The sequence below is a fragment of the Vitis vinifera genome, chromosome 14, assembly GCF_030704535.1.
Source record: "Vitis vinifera cultivar Pinot Noir 40024 chromosome 14, ASM3070453v1".
Taxonomy (NCBI): Eukaryota; Viridiplantae; Streptophyta; class Magnoliopsida; order Vitales; family Vitaceae; genus Vitis; species Vitis vinifera.
In genome coordinates this window covers 12,800,808-12,817,861 of record NC_081818.1, presented here as the reverse complement: position 1 = coordinate 12,817,861, position 17,054 = coordinate 12,800,808, and the positions used below count along the sequence as shown (strand labels likewise).

The 17,054-nt window shown below is 32.2% G+C and overlaps 1 protein-coding gene across 3 annotated transcripts in view; it reads left to right on the top strand.

Moving 5' to 3' along the window:
* The first annotated feature begins 9,614 nt into the window (after positions 1 to 9,614).
* The window catches only part of LOC100244360 (protein CHROMATIN REMODELING 20), a 119,897-nt gene continuing 112,457 nt past the window's right edge, over positions 9,615 to 17,054 (top strand). For 2 of the 3 annotated variants that reach the window (XM_010661870.3, XM_010661868.3), the window contains exon 1: positions 9,615 to 9,802. The gene's annotated coding sequence lies outside the window, so the exon portion shown is untranslated. The remainder of the gene's footprint in view (positions 9,803 to 17,054) is intronic. The other variant, XM_010661869.3, reaches the window with a different exon arrangement.

Sequence of the window (17,054 nt, the reverse complement as noted above, 5' to 3'; positions counted from 1 at the left end):
GATCAAGAAGAGAAAACAAGAGCAAGAGGGATTTTCGGGATTCCTGGGAGCAGAAGCAGAACATTAAGGACTCCCAAGTAAGTTTACTTTGTACTTTCCTTTTCCTCCCGTATTACACCACATTTTTTTTTTATTGTTGTGTTTGGTTGGCATTTGTTGCTCGGAGGTGCGAATCTAAGAGTATATTGATTCAAACTAATTTATGAATTGCATTGACTTTGCCATAGTTGTTTCCTCTTCTTTATTTTGGTGCTGTTAGAATTATTTTGTCTCTGTTTCAATTGAGTTTGATGCTTGGAAATCATGCCTTTTATTTTTTTTAATTCCACTCGCCTTTGGTCTATGGATTTTCTTTCTCACTCCCAGAGTGTGTTGGCTTTAAAAGTTTCTAAGGCACCAGCTTCTACTCAGAATGCTGCGAAGAAATCTGCTTCGACATCCGTCGTTGATGGCGACGACGAGGAGGAACCAATTCATAAGATTTTGGATTTGTTCAACAAGGAACAATTGATCAATTTGCTTCGTTAAGCTTGTGAAACAACATAAAGTGCATATTGGTTCAGTTGTTGGGACGGGGCCATTCAAGCAAATAACGTCGACGGATGTGGCGGCAATCGCCGAAATTTCATCTTCCAAGAGCATTGACGTCATTGTGGTTTCACCTGCTGCTGCTACTATTGCCCCTGCTCCGGTGGTTGCTGTCACACCAAAAGCGATTGCTTCTCCAGCTCCTCCTCCCATTCCAAGGTTTCTGGTTGTGAAGAGAAGCCATGGTATCGTTGAAGCTTTAGAAGCGGTGAGCCGCAATCATTCTCAAGTGTGGAAGAGGCAAGGTCTGGATCGATCCCAATGAGGTCAACGAAATCTCCATGGTTAACTTCAGGCAAAATATAAGCAAACTTGTGAAAGATGACTTTATCATTAGGAAGCCAACTAAGATCCACTCTCAATCTGTGCACAGGAGACTTTTTGGAGATGAGGTTTTTTAGCAGGATAGGAGACGTCTAGGGAAGAACTGAAAATGAAGAAGAAGAGAAGAAAAGTGAGAGAGAGGAAAACATAGACCAATCGAATGTGTCGCCGGAGTTCGGTGGAGCTGCCAGGATGGTGTTAGAGAACTGAGAGTTTATTATGAATTTGATGATATCTATTGTGGTGTTGATCAAGTGCATTGTGGTGTTGATATGGTGGAGATCCGGCCAAAAGCTGCCGAAGACGCTAGAGCCTCCCAAGTCGTTGATTGTGAAGGACCCGAAAATAAAGGTGAATGACGGTAAACAAAAGGTCACAATTTTCTCCGGAACTAACCTAACAAATATGGGATGCCAAGAACATAATGCGTGCTGCTGGAAAAGCTAGAACATGCAAAGAGAAGAGGTGAAAATATCTATGCAGAGTTTTTGGGTGGAAGCTTCACTTGTGAGGCTTATCACATGACTAAACCTCATCTAGAAGGTGTGGTTCTTTGCATAGAGAAGGCTTTAGCACCGACCATTTCCCACTTGAAAGTGACCACCAAATTCTCTGCCCCCCTTGGTTGTATTTAACCACATGCATAAAGAGTTGGCACATGGAAATGGCCATAGAAAAATGATTTTTGTTGGGGAAGACGACACTACATACCTTTGGTGGGCCATCCTTGAAGCATGTGCCCTTACCCTTTTTTTATTTATTCTTTATCCTCATGTGTTCGATTTTCTCAAATTCTCGTTTAAATGATTTTCAAAAGTCCGATTTTTCAAATAATCTTATTTCCATTCCAATTTGAAAATTTAATTTAAAAAAAAAAAAAAATCATTCTCAAATAATTTTTCAAATTTCCAAATTTAATTTTAAAAACTTCAATTTCCGAATTATTTTCCAAAATTTCAATTTTCAAATTTAATTTTTAAGAAATCTCATTCTCAAATAATTCTTCAAAATTCCAATTTTCATAACTTCTATTTTCAAATTATTCTCCAAAATTCCAATTTTCAAATTTAATTTTTAAGAAATCTCATTCTCAAATAATCCTTCAAAATTCCAATTTTCATAACTTTCATTTTCAAATTATTCTCAAAAATTCCAATTTTCAAATTTAATTCTTAAAAATTCCATTCTCAAAATAATTTTTCAAAACTCCAATTTTCAAATCTTCAAATTTAATTTTCAAAACTTCAATTTTCGAATAATTTTCAAAACTCCAGTTTATCAAATAATTTTAATTCCACTCTAGTTTTTCAATTTTTGTTTATTCTACCATCTTTCATCCTTCATTACGGTTTTAAGTCACTAAAAATCTCATTTTTAATCAACTTGCTACCTTTTCCTTAAAGTAAGCACTTTCACAAATTTTCTTTGATGTTCAAATGATTTTCTATTTCTCTTGATTTAAAATAAACATGAATGCATTTTTCATAATTCCATAATAATAAGCATGAATGCAATTATCATAATTCCAAAATAACGGAATTTGTGAGATCAATTTATGCAAAATCAATTGGGCTTTGGTGGGAACCCCACATATGAGTTTTCTTTTTTGATTGTCAATTGTTATGCTTAATGAATATTGCTTGATCTTTGTCTTACTATTTGATATGCATGTGATAATTTTATATTTGAGAGAACCTTGTTTCCATGATAGCGCACAATTATTTGATGCTAAGGTACAATCTCACTCCCACTTTGCTTATTCTTATTCATAATTCGTTTTATTATTTAATCATTTCATTGATATCCTTTGATTTCCTTATCAATTGTCATACTTGTTTCACCTTATTTAGTAGAAACTCGTTTTTAAGGACTTAGAGGGTTGCTATGGTCTTTTTATCGTACATTCCCAATAAGTAACCTAACCCTTGGACTTGACTTTGGTTTTCCATAGATCATCTTTTCCAAATAAGGAGTCTCACTTAAGGTTTTCTTTCTTATTTTGTTTTTCCTTAAAAAAAATAAAACAAAAATAAGTGGTGACTCCAAGTCTTTTTAAAAAAATCAAAATTTTCACCAAACAAAATGAATAAAAAGCGAGTTTCGCCATCAAGTGGGAACGCATCAAGCAAAAATACGGGGTCCACAGACATGCATTCAAAAGATGGACACGTTTGCATAATTTGGAAGATTACAAAATTAAGTCTTGTAAATGAAATCAAATCTTGTAAATTGAGTTAAAAGATAAATTAGAAATAAATATTCTCTTGTTAGCAAATTTAGTCAAATTTTGTAATGAAAGTCAAAATAGTGGCAAATTGAATGAAAAATAAGGGTTATATCTTCTGGATGTGGTTAAAAAATCAACCTAATTGAAATGATGCAGAGTAAGAGCAAACTTTTTTATATTAACAATATAGGTTAAAAACCACAATCTTAAATATGAATAATTCAGGATTTGTTGTTTGAAAATATGTTGTAAAAACACTAAAGTTGGCACAAACAAAGACTGAAGAAACACTTATTTTGGAGAAGTTCAAGCTAACTGTGGAGCAACATTTTTCATGTGCATTTTCACTCAAGGGCGAGACTCACTTTTATTTATGAAAATTTGATTTTTTTTTTCAAAAATTAGAGTCACCACTTATTTTAGTTTAGTTTTTTTAAAAGGAAAACAACATGTTTGTAAAAATCGAATCTAAATTCGAGGTCATGTTACATGTCAGGAAGGTACGGTAATAAGCTATAGTACTCTTTGAAGCTCATATACCTATAATCTCTACTAAACGAATAAAGAGAATTATGACATAATTGGTCAATTCCCCACATGAAAATTAATATAATATATCAACAAGGAAATTTTTGAATTTAGTAAAAATTATTCACAATTTCTCTCAATCAAAATTTAGAAAGTTTTCAACTATTAAGTCAAAACACTATAAATCAACATATAAAAAAATTAATTATATTAATATAGGATTAGTTCAAGTAGCAATCAAACCTTTATTTCACTTAGGTTTAAATATTCATGTGTTTATTTGTCTAAGAGACGCTAGGTCAACAAAATTTACAGATTCTATCCTTAACATGATTGATTCAAACCTTACAAATGGTCCTGTTTATTTTAATCATTATCCAAATTTTTCCATGAACATAAATGACCCTAGTATTTTGTTAAGTCTAGCCTTAAATATTAACAAAATATTTATATATGAATTTTGTAAAAGAAACTCAAACCATAACAATAATTTATAGAATATATTATATAGTCATTACTACTTAATTAAATCCTAGAGTTGTGTATCAATCTATCAAAGATAAAACATTTTTATTACAATGTTATCCTAATAATACTCAAGCTATTGTTCTTAAAAAACATAAATGTATAAAATTAGAATATTTTTCCCCTTACAATAAACCTAAAAGAGCTTATTTTCAAACATTTCCTCATCGAGTTAGAAATACTTTAAGAAAACAATATAAAAAATTTATAAATAAAAGGAAAATGACTATTTCTTTTTTCCATTAGTTTTTCAAACTTAGAAAACAACGAAAGCAACTTATAACCTTAAAAGATGAAAAAGGACATCAATTAACAATAAAACATACATAAATTATTCAAAAAAAAAAAATTGAACAATAACCTCATAATTAAGTTCTCAATCACCCCTAAATAATCATTAATTTAATTTTGATAATAATTCTATTTCTGATTTACCTTTCAAAATTTCAAAAACAAAAGATGAATAGAGTCCCATAATTTACAAAGATATTAAACAAGTTCAACAATAATTAAATTATACAAATCATTCTCTTCAACATTTAAATCAACAAACAACAAAAAAAATTCAATTTTTGTTTTCTTCTGCCTCGAGAGAAAAGATAGGAGAAACATCAAAATCAACTTTTCCTTCTAACTTCTCAACTTTATCATCATCATCTTCTACTAAGTCTTTAGACCAACCTTTTATTATTCCTATAAATGCTACAAAATCAAACATACAACTCGTTATTCCAACATAAATAATGGTAAAAGAAATACAACTTAGATTATATAAACTTACCATTAATGACATTAATCAAACAAATAATCAAATTCAAACTATAACAAAAGATAAATCAGAAATCAATAAAATAAAAGAACAATTCAAAATGTCTCAAGATTCAATAGTAACACCCCCTTCTACAATTAATGCAATATATAATATTAATTTTATAAGTAGAAAAAATTATTATTCAAAGCCATCTTTTCCTAATGTCCAATTAGAAGAAAGAAATTATCAATGGCTACGATACAATAGTAGCCCCTTGAAAAAGGAAAAGTAAACAAAATAATATAAAGGGTAAAAAACCATTAATTGAATCAAAATTTCAAAAGAAATTTGTAAAAAATAATACTAATAAATCAAAATCTTTCAATAAAACTTTCAAAAATAAAACTCCAACTTGCTATAAATGTGGCAAAGTAGGTCATTATTCAAAAGACTGTCAACTAGAAAACAAAATTAATTTTTTAGAAATTAGTGATAAACTAAAAAATATAATAATAAGATTAATGATTAATAAAAATGAAAATGAAAATTCAAGTGAATATTATGAATAAGAAGAAAATCAAATATTAATAACTCAATAAACATCAAATGAAGAATCTAGTCAAGATGAATCAATCGATAAAAAAGATTGTGATGGTATTTGTACATGTTCTTATAAATCAATAAATTTGATTTCAAAAAATTCAAAAAATCCTTTAAATACTTTATTTCATAACTATCTGCCCCTCATAAATTCAATATGTTTTATATTTTATTAAAGATAAATTGTTTAAATATCTCATTTATGTTTCTAAGAATGTACTAATATTTGAATTTTCTTTACAAATGGAGCAAGAATGGATTAAGTTTTGGAAATTCATTCTTCTAGTGTTCTAAAAGTAATCTTTCATTTCAAATTCATAAAAACAGAAAATTAGGCAAATCACAAAAATGCATTTTAAACAACCTTTGGAATGCATGAAGTGATAGCCAAAAGTTAGAAGCTTTAAATGCCTTATTTTTTCATTTTAAATAGACTAATGATAATTTTGACAATTTTTCCAATTGTTCAAGTTTTGTTATACATTGCGTCCTAATGGATATAAATCAACAACTACATTTTCAAAATTTCTTCAAAATGAATTTTGAAAACTTTATGAAGAAAGCTTAGAATTTCAAAAATCAAGATTTTCATTTTATAAACAAAATATTTTAAATCTCCCTCAAGACCTTAAATAAATGATAAGTCTAAAGGCCCAAGCTATATGGGAAGCTAAGCAATAGCATATAGTGTAATTTCTTGCTGACTATAGCACTTTTGGAGTTACTATTCAATGGATGAGTTTTATTTGACATACTCATTATGACAATACCAATATTAAGTATCTAAAACTTGATCCCTTGTGTAGGACAATTCTATTAGGAAGGCAAGACTATAAGTGTGCCCTCACTTATAGTATTTGCAAGGCTAATATCGATTTAGATAGATATAAACCAATAGTCATTAAACTAAAAAATGAGTCAATAGAACTAATCCCTACTCTCCTCATGGATTATGAATTACTTCATCAACTAAATTTCTCCAATCATGACCAAAAAGATGATTTTGAAAGAAAATTAGCAGTTTGCATAATAAAGGCCTTCATCCTATAATTCAAATCCATTGAACTCATCATCGAAAGTAAATCTTTAGAGTGGTTGAATGATGGAGGAGTCTATCCAGCCCAACACATCATCCTTCTTAAAGCCAATCATCGAAAACAACAATTGTTTGGTACAGGGGACCCTTGCCCTTATAACAAATTCAATCTCAAAAAACAAATTTATCATTGGAGATTAAGAATGATTGCTAGAAACCTAGATTATGAGATTTATAGTTCATCTAACTATAAACTTATCACTAAAGACAATAGTAAAAAAAATCATCTCTACAAATGTCTTTCTTGAAGTTCCTCTTTTATTCCAAACCCAATTTTCTTATCTTGTCGATATATAAAAAGGATTGCGTTCAAGAAAAGCAACCTCGAAAGGAATTTTAAAAAAATTCTCTTAGAGATGCTCAGTGAAAAGATTTTAAGAATCTTTTGTACAATTATATCCTTATACATTTGTCTCCTTGTATTTATCCAGTAAAAAAAAGAAGGAAAAGTGCGTATAAGATGTAAGAAAAAAAAGAACTATTGAAATAGTGTTGAATAGTCAAGCACTATTTGCATAGTAAATTTTGTCTACCAAGATGACTTTAAAAAAAGAAACACGGAGAAAGATATCAAAGCCACCAATTGTCCACCTCAATAATGTTTGGATGTCATTCAACCTCAATTCCACGGATTTCAATCAGATTCAAGTCCATCAAAATTTCTCTATAAATAGAGACATGAATTTCATCACAAGGTAGAGTGGAGAAAGCGAAGATAAAAACATTCAAAAGTGTTCTCTTAGCTTTTGTAATTCCTCTCCTTCTAAAATCTCCTCATTTGTATTCATATCCCTCTTAGTTTGTAATTATGAAAACTGATTTATTAAATTGATTAAAAAAGACATTTTAAAACATTAATTTTTAAAAAAATTCCAAAGGAGTTTATTAAAAATAAATTTACATTAATGATTTCTATTTATTTATTTACAAACAAAAATTCAATTTATTTTCAATAGGTGATTTGATTCAATTTCAATTGTACATTCAATTTTCATTTTCAAGAAAGTTATTTTTACTCATTATTATTAAAACAATGCAATTATTAAAACTTTTCAATTTGATTTTATTTACATGAAAAATAGTATTTATTTACTTTTGCTAAAAAATAATGATTTTTAAAATTTTTTATTGGCAAAAGTATTTTAATTTAAGAAAATGATATTTACAAATTATTTAAAAATGAATTTTTATAAATTATCTATGAAAGATATGTCAACTAGATTTTATTTTCAAGGACAATTTTATTTAGAAAAGGGAAATTCAACTCAATTTTATTAGGAAAATGGTTTTTTTTTTTTCACTAAATTGTTTACTAAAGGTACTTCAATATTTTTTATTTTCTAAATTTTTTTTATTTGATTGATTGATTTTTTTAAATATCTTTATTTGGTTTGAGGAAAAGTTTTCAATTTTATTAAAAGAACTTCATGAATTATTTTGATTCTATGAAAAAGGAAATTCGAAATTTAATATTAAAAAAGGGTTTAAATTTATTCAGATGCATTTAATATAGATTACAAAGGTATGTTAAAATAAGAATACAATAATTAAGTGCGTATAATATCATTTAGGGATCTGGTTGAGTGATCAAAAAAGCTATTCAACTATAAAAAAATAAGTTTTACCAATAGTTTTATGTATTTCAAAATTTCAAAGTGATCTGATAAATAAAAAATTTCTTTTAAAAATTGATTGAAAAGCTGAAAAAGATATTTTACAAAAAAAAGTTTTTATCAATAATTCTATGTATTTCAATATTTTTATAGTTATATATTATTCAGGGATTTAGTTAGGTCGTTAGATAAACTATTCAAATATTTTAAAAAAAAATTATTAATAGTTTTATGTATTTCAAAATTTCAAAGTGATTTAATAAATAAAAAATTTATTTTTAAAATCGATTGCAAAGCTTATTTTACAAAATGATGTTAAAAATCTAGTTTTAAAACAATTTTTTGCAAGATGATAAACTTTACTTTCAAACTTTGATTTTGAAATTGAATTTATCAAATGAGAGTTGAATTCCTTATTGACTTCCTTACTTGAGAGTTTTAATAGGAGAAGGATTCTCCACCCTAATGGTACTTCCGTTAGGTCCCAACTTCTTTCATTGTCTAAGAAAATAAAAGCTTCATATGTCATGACTTCAAAGTTCATTTAATATAAATTTTTTGTTTAAATTTTTTATATTATATTTGATAAAATATTAAAAAAAATTATACTTTACTAGCTTATGTGCATCACACGTGATTTCTAACTAGTAAAAATAAAATAAAGGAGAATATTTATTTATTTATTTATTTATAAATAAATCTAATTTCTATAAGTATTGTTTGAGAGATCATTTTCTAAAGTTATTATCAACTCAAATTTCCAATTCTTAAGTTTAAAGCCAACCATTAAAACTAAAATATTATACCTATACATTTTAAAACCATTGAGTTTATAGATATTTTTAAAAATAAAAATAATTCTCAAAATTCAAAATAAAAAACAAACCGGTTTATTAGATTTTGTTTGATAGCTGTTTTTAAAAATAAAATTTTTTGACAATAATTTTTAAAACCGTTTTATGATGTTTTATAGAACAAATATCTATTTGAAAATGTAAGATGATTTTGACTTGATTTCTGTGTTTTTTTTAAACTTATTTTTTGCTTTATTTTTAATCATTTTTTATTTATATAATTATTTTAATTATCAAAAAACAAGTAAAAGTAATAATTTTTTTTTTATGCAAATATCATGTTATATTATTTTATTTTTTAATTTTTAAGAAAAGTGTTTTCTAGTTATCAAATATAATTTTTTTTTATGTTTAAAAATTGTTTTCGAAAACATATTTGACAGTTTTCTTCTAAGAAAATGAATAGGGGTGGCAAAGAAAATAACTTTTAGCAGATTTCTAACCTTCATCCACAGCTACTGACCTAAAAATATATAAAATTAGGCAAAGCTGAAACTTACCAAGTGGCCCACAAAATAAAAAATATATGCGAGAACGATTCTATTTCTCCCTTCGTTTCTTTGCCTTCTCTCTCCAAAACTCCCTATTTGTGTCTGAAATCTAAAAATAAAAATTTCCCTCCTCGGAGGAGTCGTTGCGAGCCCTAGCTTCTTCTCAGCGACCTCTGAAACAGAACTTGGACCCTTCTTTTCTCAGGTGAGTTCCCAAATTGAATACTTGGATTCTAATGTTAGGGTTGTCTTGTTCTTCAATTTCGATCCGATTCTATGCGGTTGGAGTTGTAAACTGTTGTTGTTCGGTGTGTTGTCCCCAAATGCTTTTAGCTTCAGTCTTGTGGTCGTATGAGTTCTTGGTTTGCTGATTTTGCCTTTTGTGGATCCGGTGAAGTTAATGGTGTCCATTGGAGCTATGCTTGCTACGCATTTTGAGGGAGTGTGTTTTAGAATGGTGTTTGGGATATGTTGTTATTGCTGTTCTGTGTGTGTGTGTGTTTTTTAAATAGAAAAAGGAAAGGAAGTTCCTGAAGGCATTGAAAATGAGAATGGAGCTAATTGATTTATAGAAATTCTGTTTTATTTATGAAAATGAGAATATTTTAAAACCCATTTTCATTTCTACTCTGGAAAAGGTCTATAGTATATATATATATATATGTTTTTTGATTATTTTCAATTGGGGAATTTGTTATCCCATTGTTTTCCCTTTCTTGGATTTCAAAATCAAACCAAATCAGACTCTAGGTTGTGTGAAGCCTGAGTAGTGTATAGTCTTCGGAGATGTGGTTTTCCATTATCGATTCCTCATGGATGTGCTAAACTTGTTATGCTTTTCTAATGTTAATGTTCAATTACTCATTGGATCCCATATTTATTAAGTTAGAAAACAAGGAATGACGGAGAGGTACCAGTAGAGTTATACATACAGAATTTTTTTGGGGGGCACTTTTTTAAATGCGTAAAGTATTCTATCATTCCAATCATGGTATCACTGTACAATTTTGCTTCTTTTAGGCGATCCATAAAGCCAAAATCTTTGCTTAATGGCATACCTAAAACTAGTTGTCTTCAAGATTATCCTAATAGTATAGCCTTTGAAAGGCCATAAATACTCATTTGGATCATCTTCTTAGAAGACCAACCATCATAGATAAGCCTAGGCTTCCATTAGGTGGAGGCCCTCGTCTTCAATAGATGCTCTATTTTTTTATCAAAAAAATAAAAATAAAAAGGAAGTCAACACCAAAATTATGGTAAGCGAGATACTCATCTTTTATTGTCTCAAATATGACTGCATGGACACTCATAGCCTGTAAACAACCACTGCTCAACTAAGGACATCAATGGCTTTATTCTTAGTTCTTGCATGATGGTGGAGAACAAACATGTATTCTTGAAGAAACACCATCCACCTAGCATGTTTGGCACTTATCTTTCTTTGAGAATTAAGATATGTTAATGGTTGATGGTTGGAGTACAACACAATTTCTTTAGGTAATGGATAATATCTCAAATGCCAAAGGGCTTGTGCAGTAGCCTAGAATGCTTTATCATAATTGAAATACCACATTTAGCCTCTTTATAATCATTGCACAACGACTTAGAACTCTTTATCATAATTGGATGCCTTTCTTGACGTAAGTTACCACCTAAGCCAACACTTAATGCATTGCATGGCACCTTAAACACTTTTGAGAAATTAGGATGGCTTAAGACAAATGCTTTAGTCATTTTGATTTTATCTCCTCAAATACCTTTCTTGTTGCTTTATTCCAATCAAACTCCCCTTTTCTGATGCAATCAATAATGAGAGAGCCATTATAATACTAAATTCATTAATGAATTGCCTCTAAAAAATGGCTAATCTATGAAAACTATGAACCATATGATAGTCTTAGGCTCATACTGCACTTTAATATTTCTAACTTTCTGAGGAAGGAATGGGACCTCCTCAATAGGGTATGAGATTAAGGTTTGAAAAACTATTAGCAAGGGATGAGACTCCTCAATGATGAGGTTGCTTTTGTTGTGGATAATGTGTGGGGCTGAAGTTTTGGAAGGAGAGATGGTGTGAGGAGGAGCCCTTATGTGTGTCCTTTTCTTTCTTGCAATGTGAAAGATGGGGATGGGATTGGAGTTTGTAAAGCTATCAAGAAGGGATGGAACATTTTTTTTGATAAGTAAGAAAAAATATATAGTGAAGTGCTTGGCAAAAGGCGCAAAAAGGTACACATGGAGTATAAAAATTGGGCCCAAAAGCAAGCCAAAGAATCAAGAAGGGATGAGACATCCTCAATAGTAGGACTGCTTTTGTAGTGGGTAATGGTACTAGGTGAAGTTTTGAAAGGATGGATGGTATGGGGATGACCCTTGTGTGTGTCCTTTCCTTTCTTGTGTGCTCTATCATTATCCAAAGACACTTGGGTGGTAGATTTTTGGGATGTGACAAAAGGGTGGGGTCATTGGATTTGCATTTCTCTAGACACTTTAATGATTGAGAGTTGGGTATTGTTAGATCTTTTTTTATTTTTATTTTTTATTATTTATTTATTTATTTTTTTAAGGTTGCAAGATAAGTTCATGGAGAGAAAAGATATTGAAAAAATGATTTGGAAGGAGTCAAGAAATAAAGTTTTTTTCTACCAATTCCCGTTCCTTCAGTCATTCTCTAGAATTTATAGGTCCTGAATAAAGTGAATATTTTTGCTTGGGAAGCTAGTTGAGGAATAGTATTGATAATGAATCACCTTCAAAGGAGAGGTAGTCTTTGGCAAATAGATCTTTTCTTTGTAAAATGAAAGAGGAATCAATTGATCATTTTCTTCTACACTTTGTCAAATCAAGGGTTCTACGGTAGTTGTTCTCCTTATTTGGCATAGCTTGGGTTGTTCTTTACATGGACAGAGAAACTCTATTAAGGTGGCATGACTCCTTCATAGAGAGAAAATAGAAGAAAGTTTGGAAAACAACTCCCTTGTGGATGTTGTGGAAAAAAAAAACCCGATGAGCATTTGAAAATAACGAGACCTAAGATCAAAAGTTGAAATGTTTTTTTCCTTATTAGCTAACCTCTTAGCATGGGTGAGGATGTACATTAAAGAAGGTTCAATACCTTTGATTGATTTTGTTGATTGGTTAGGATCTTGTTGAGAGAGAGAGTTGTTTTTTTTTTGTTCTCTCTAATGTACCTGATGTATACACCTTGTGTACTTTGATATATTCTTCTCTTTTTTTGTCTATACTTCTTTTATTGCCTATAAAAAAGTGGCTTTCGGAGGATCTTATTCTATAACTTTGAGGAGATTACAAATCCCTAATAGATCACTTAGGAATTGAAGGAAAGAACGTTTCTTTAAGATTAACTTAAAGTTTGAGAATATGTGGTTCGATGCCGTTCAGGTTTGAGAATATGTGGTTGAAGGAAGAGGGGTTCAAAGAAAAAATGCAGGGGTGGTGGATGGGGCTCAATTTTAGTGGGTCTGCGAGCTTTGTGTTGGCTTCTAAATTGAAAGCTTTGAAGCCTCTGTTGAGAGATTGGAATAAGCTGGAGTTTGGTAAAGTGGAGGTCAATAAGACTTTGGCTTTGAGTTAGGTGGATTTCTGGGACAAAATGGAGTTATCTCGGCCTCTCTCTGTTCAGGAGGTGGACGCAAGGAGAGGAGCTAAAGAGGATTTTAAAAAGTGGGCTTTGCTGGAAGAGATATCTTGGAGACAAAATTCAAGGGAAGTCTGGCTAAGAGAGGGGGACATGAATACTAAGTTCTTCCACAGGATGGCTAACGCTCACAGGAGGGGGAACATGTTATCCCGGGTAAAAATAAATGGAGTTTGGTTAACAGAGGAGAATGAGGTTAGAGATGGGGTGGTGAATGAGTTTAAATCTATGCTGTCTATTGCTGGAGGTTGGAGACCCAGCTTAAGGGGAATGTCTTTTGAGAGATTGGAGGCTGTGGATGCAGCCAGTTTGGAGGAGTCGTTTTCGGAGCAGGAGGTGCTGGAGGTGCTTAAAGGATTTTGTGGGGATAAAGCACCCGAACCTGATGTATTTACTATGGCCTTTTGGCAATCATCTTGGGAGTTTGTGAAAGAGGAGGTCTTGGGGTTTTTTAGGGATTTCCATAACCATGGCAGGTTCGTTAAAAGTCTTAATGCCACCTTTATTGTTTTGATACCAAAGAAAGGAGGGGCAGAAGAAATAAGGGACTTCAGGCCTATCAGCTTGGTGGGAGGTCTGTATAAGTGGTTGGCTAAAGTTTTAGCTAAAAGATTAAAGAAGGTGGTGGGGAAGGTGGTATCCAAGGCTCAAAATGATTTTGTGCAAGGAAGGCAAATTCTAGATGCTGTTCTGGTGGCTAATGAGGTTTTAGACTCGGTTTTAAAAAACAAGGAAGAGGCAGTGATGTGTAAGCTGGACATTGAGAAAGCGTATGACCATGGGGAATGGTCTTTTTTGTTTTCAGTCATGAGTAAGATGGGGTTTGGGGAAAAATGGATTAGATGGATGAAGTGGTGTATCTCCACTGTTAGCTTCTCCGTTTTGGTGAATGGGTCTTCCTCAGGTTTTTTTCAAAGCTCTAGAGGTTTAAGGCAAGGGGATCCTTTCTCTCCATAACTTTTTGTGTTGGTAATGGAAGCTTTTAGTAGTCTCCTAAGGAGTGCAGTAGCTGGGGGCTTTGTGTCTGCTTGTAAGGCGAGGAGCAGGGGTGGTGAGGGAGTTAATGTGTCACACCTCTTGTTTGCTGATGACACTTTGGTTTTCTGTGGAGCTTCCAAGGTTTAATTGCTGCATTTAAGTTGGATTTTAATGTGGTTTGAAGCCATGTCGAGTTTGAGAATTAATCTTGACAAAAGTGAGCTTATTCCGGTGGGTTGTGTGGATGACGAAGAGGAGTTGGCTGCAGCTATTGGTTGTAAGGTTGGAAGTCTTCCAACCACTTATTTGGGGTTGCCTTTAGGTGCGCAGTATAGATCGTTGGCTGTTTGGGACGGTGTGGAGGAGAGAATGAGGAAAAAATTGGCTACATGGAAGAGCTAATACATATCCAAAGGAGGTAGGATTACTTTGATCCGGAGTACTCTAGCTAATATGCCCATTTACTTTATGTCCATGCTCTCTATGCCTAGAAAAGTCAGACTGAGGTTAGAGCGAATTTAGAGGGATTTCTTATGGGGAGGTGGAGCTCTTGAGAGGAAGATTCATCTTGTTAGGTGGGAGTTGGTTTGCCTTGAGAAGGATAATGGGGGGTTGGGGGTCAAGAGTCTTTCTATCCTCAATAAGGCTCTTTTATGTAAATGGAGTTGGAGATTTGCTATTGAGAGAGAGGCTTTTTGGAACCAAGTGATTAGGGGAAAATATGGGGAGGAGCAAGGGGGATGGAGTTCAAAGGAAGCAAGGGGGGGGATGGTGTGGGATTGTGGAAAACACTTAGGAAAGAATGGGAAGTTGTGAAAAGTAGGCTTTTTTTTGTTGTGGGGAATGGGAAAAGGATAAAATTCTGGAAAGACATTTGGTGTGGGGATGAACTTCTTTGTGTTTCTTTTCCTTCTTTATTTGCATTGGTTGTTTCCAAGGATGCTTGGGTTAAGGATGTTTGGAGGTGCAATGAGGGTGGGGGAAGTTGGAGTCTGCTGTTTTCTAGACCGTTTAATGATTGGGAGTTGGAAGAGGTGTGCAGTTTTTTTGTGGTCTTAAATAGGAAGCAAATTCAGCAAGGGGTGGATGATAGGGTGATTTGGAGAGAGACTAATTGTGGGAAGTTTTCGATTAAGTCTCTCTACAAATCATTAGTATCAGGCCATCCAACCTCCTTCCCTTCGTCGGCTATTTGGAAAGTTTCGGTGCAGCCCAGAGTGAGTTTTTTTGGGTGGGAAGCAACGTGGGGGAAGACCCTCACCTTGGATCAGCTTCAAAGGAGAGGTTGGGCTCTAGCGAACAGATGTTACCTTTGTCAAAGGCATGAAGAGTCAATTGATCACATTCTTCTCCATTGTGATAAGGCAAGAACTCTTTGGGTGCTGCTTTTCTCAATGTTCGGGGTGCAGTGGGTGCTGCCAGCCATGGTTAAGGAGATGCTTTCGGGGTGGAATGGGACTTTTGTGGGTAAGAAGAGGAAGGGTGTTTGGAAAGCAAGTCCTTTGTGTCTTTTTTGGACGGTTTGGAAGACAAGGAACAAAGTTGCTTTTAAGGAAGAGGAGCTGTCAATTCAAAGACTTAAGTCTTCTTTTGTGTTCTTTGGTCGGAGACGAAGAGGTCTATAAAAGATGGTCCCTCGACCTTAGTTGATTTTGTTGGCTGTGTGGCTTCCCATTAAGGGTGTGGGTAGGGATGCTCTTCGGGCCTTGGCATTCTGCTAGGGAGCGAGGGGTGTTCTTCTTTTTCTTTTCTGTTTCTTGTATTTTTAGCCACTGTTTCGGTGGTTTTTTAATACAATCTCTTTATTTATATAAAAAAAAAGATTAACTTAAAGTTTCTTAGCTCTTAAATGCTCCTCTTCATACTAACTATAAATCAAGATATCATGAAAATAGACCATTATAAATTTTCCTATGAAGGGATGCAAAACTTGTGATATAACCCTCATAAATGTACCATTAGATAACCCAAATGGCTTGACTAACCACTCATAAAGTCCATTTTGGATTTTAAATGTAATTTTCCACTTATCTCTTGATCTAATATAGATTTGATGATAATTACTACATAAATCAATCTTATAAAACCACTTTGATTCTGATATCAAGTCTTAACATTTCATCCAATCTAGGTATGGGAAACCTATTCTTAATGGGTGACACAACTATCTATGCACATTCTCTAAGAACCATCTTTCTTAAGGGTAAGCAAGGTAGGGACAATAAAGGGCTAAGACTGTGTTGAATAGAGTTCATCGACTTGCCAATTTCTTTCCACTCCCCTTTTAGAATTTAATCTATATTATTAGAGATTAGGTAGTTAAGACCTTAGATTTAGGTCAATGGCATGTTGCATGTTCCTCGTGGGTGCTAATTTACTAGGTAGGTCTTCAGGATTATATCTTGAAACTCACCCAACAATTTGTTGACTTGAGTTGATAATATAATATTAAATGCTAACAATTTGTGAAAAATATTTTTAACTATCAAGACTAACGTTACTCTTGAATTTCACTCATCTCCTCATGCTCCATTCATGTTAAACTATGAAGATTTTACTTCTTAAGAGTTTGAGTAGAACTTTTAGGTGTTTGAGATGTGAAGCTGGTTGATTAGGTTAATATCTTAAATTTTTGTTTGCTATGATTTTTAGTGGGCTTTCAAGTTTTAATAGGATAGACTCACTGTTATATTTTAAGTATTTTACCTACCATAATTGGTGACTTTAAGGTCATATAGCCAATGACAGTGTAAGAGAACATGAGCAACATTCATGGAGAGGACATCACACTAAATTCTATATGAGTAGTCTCCCATTG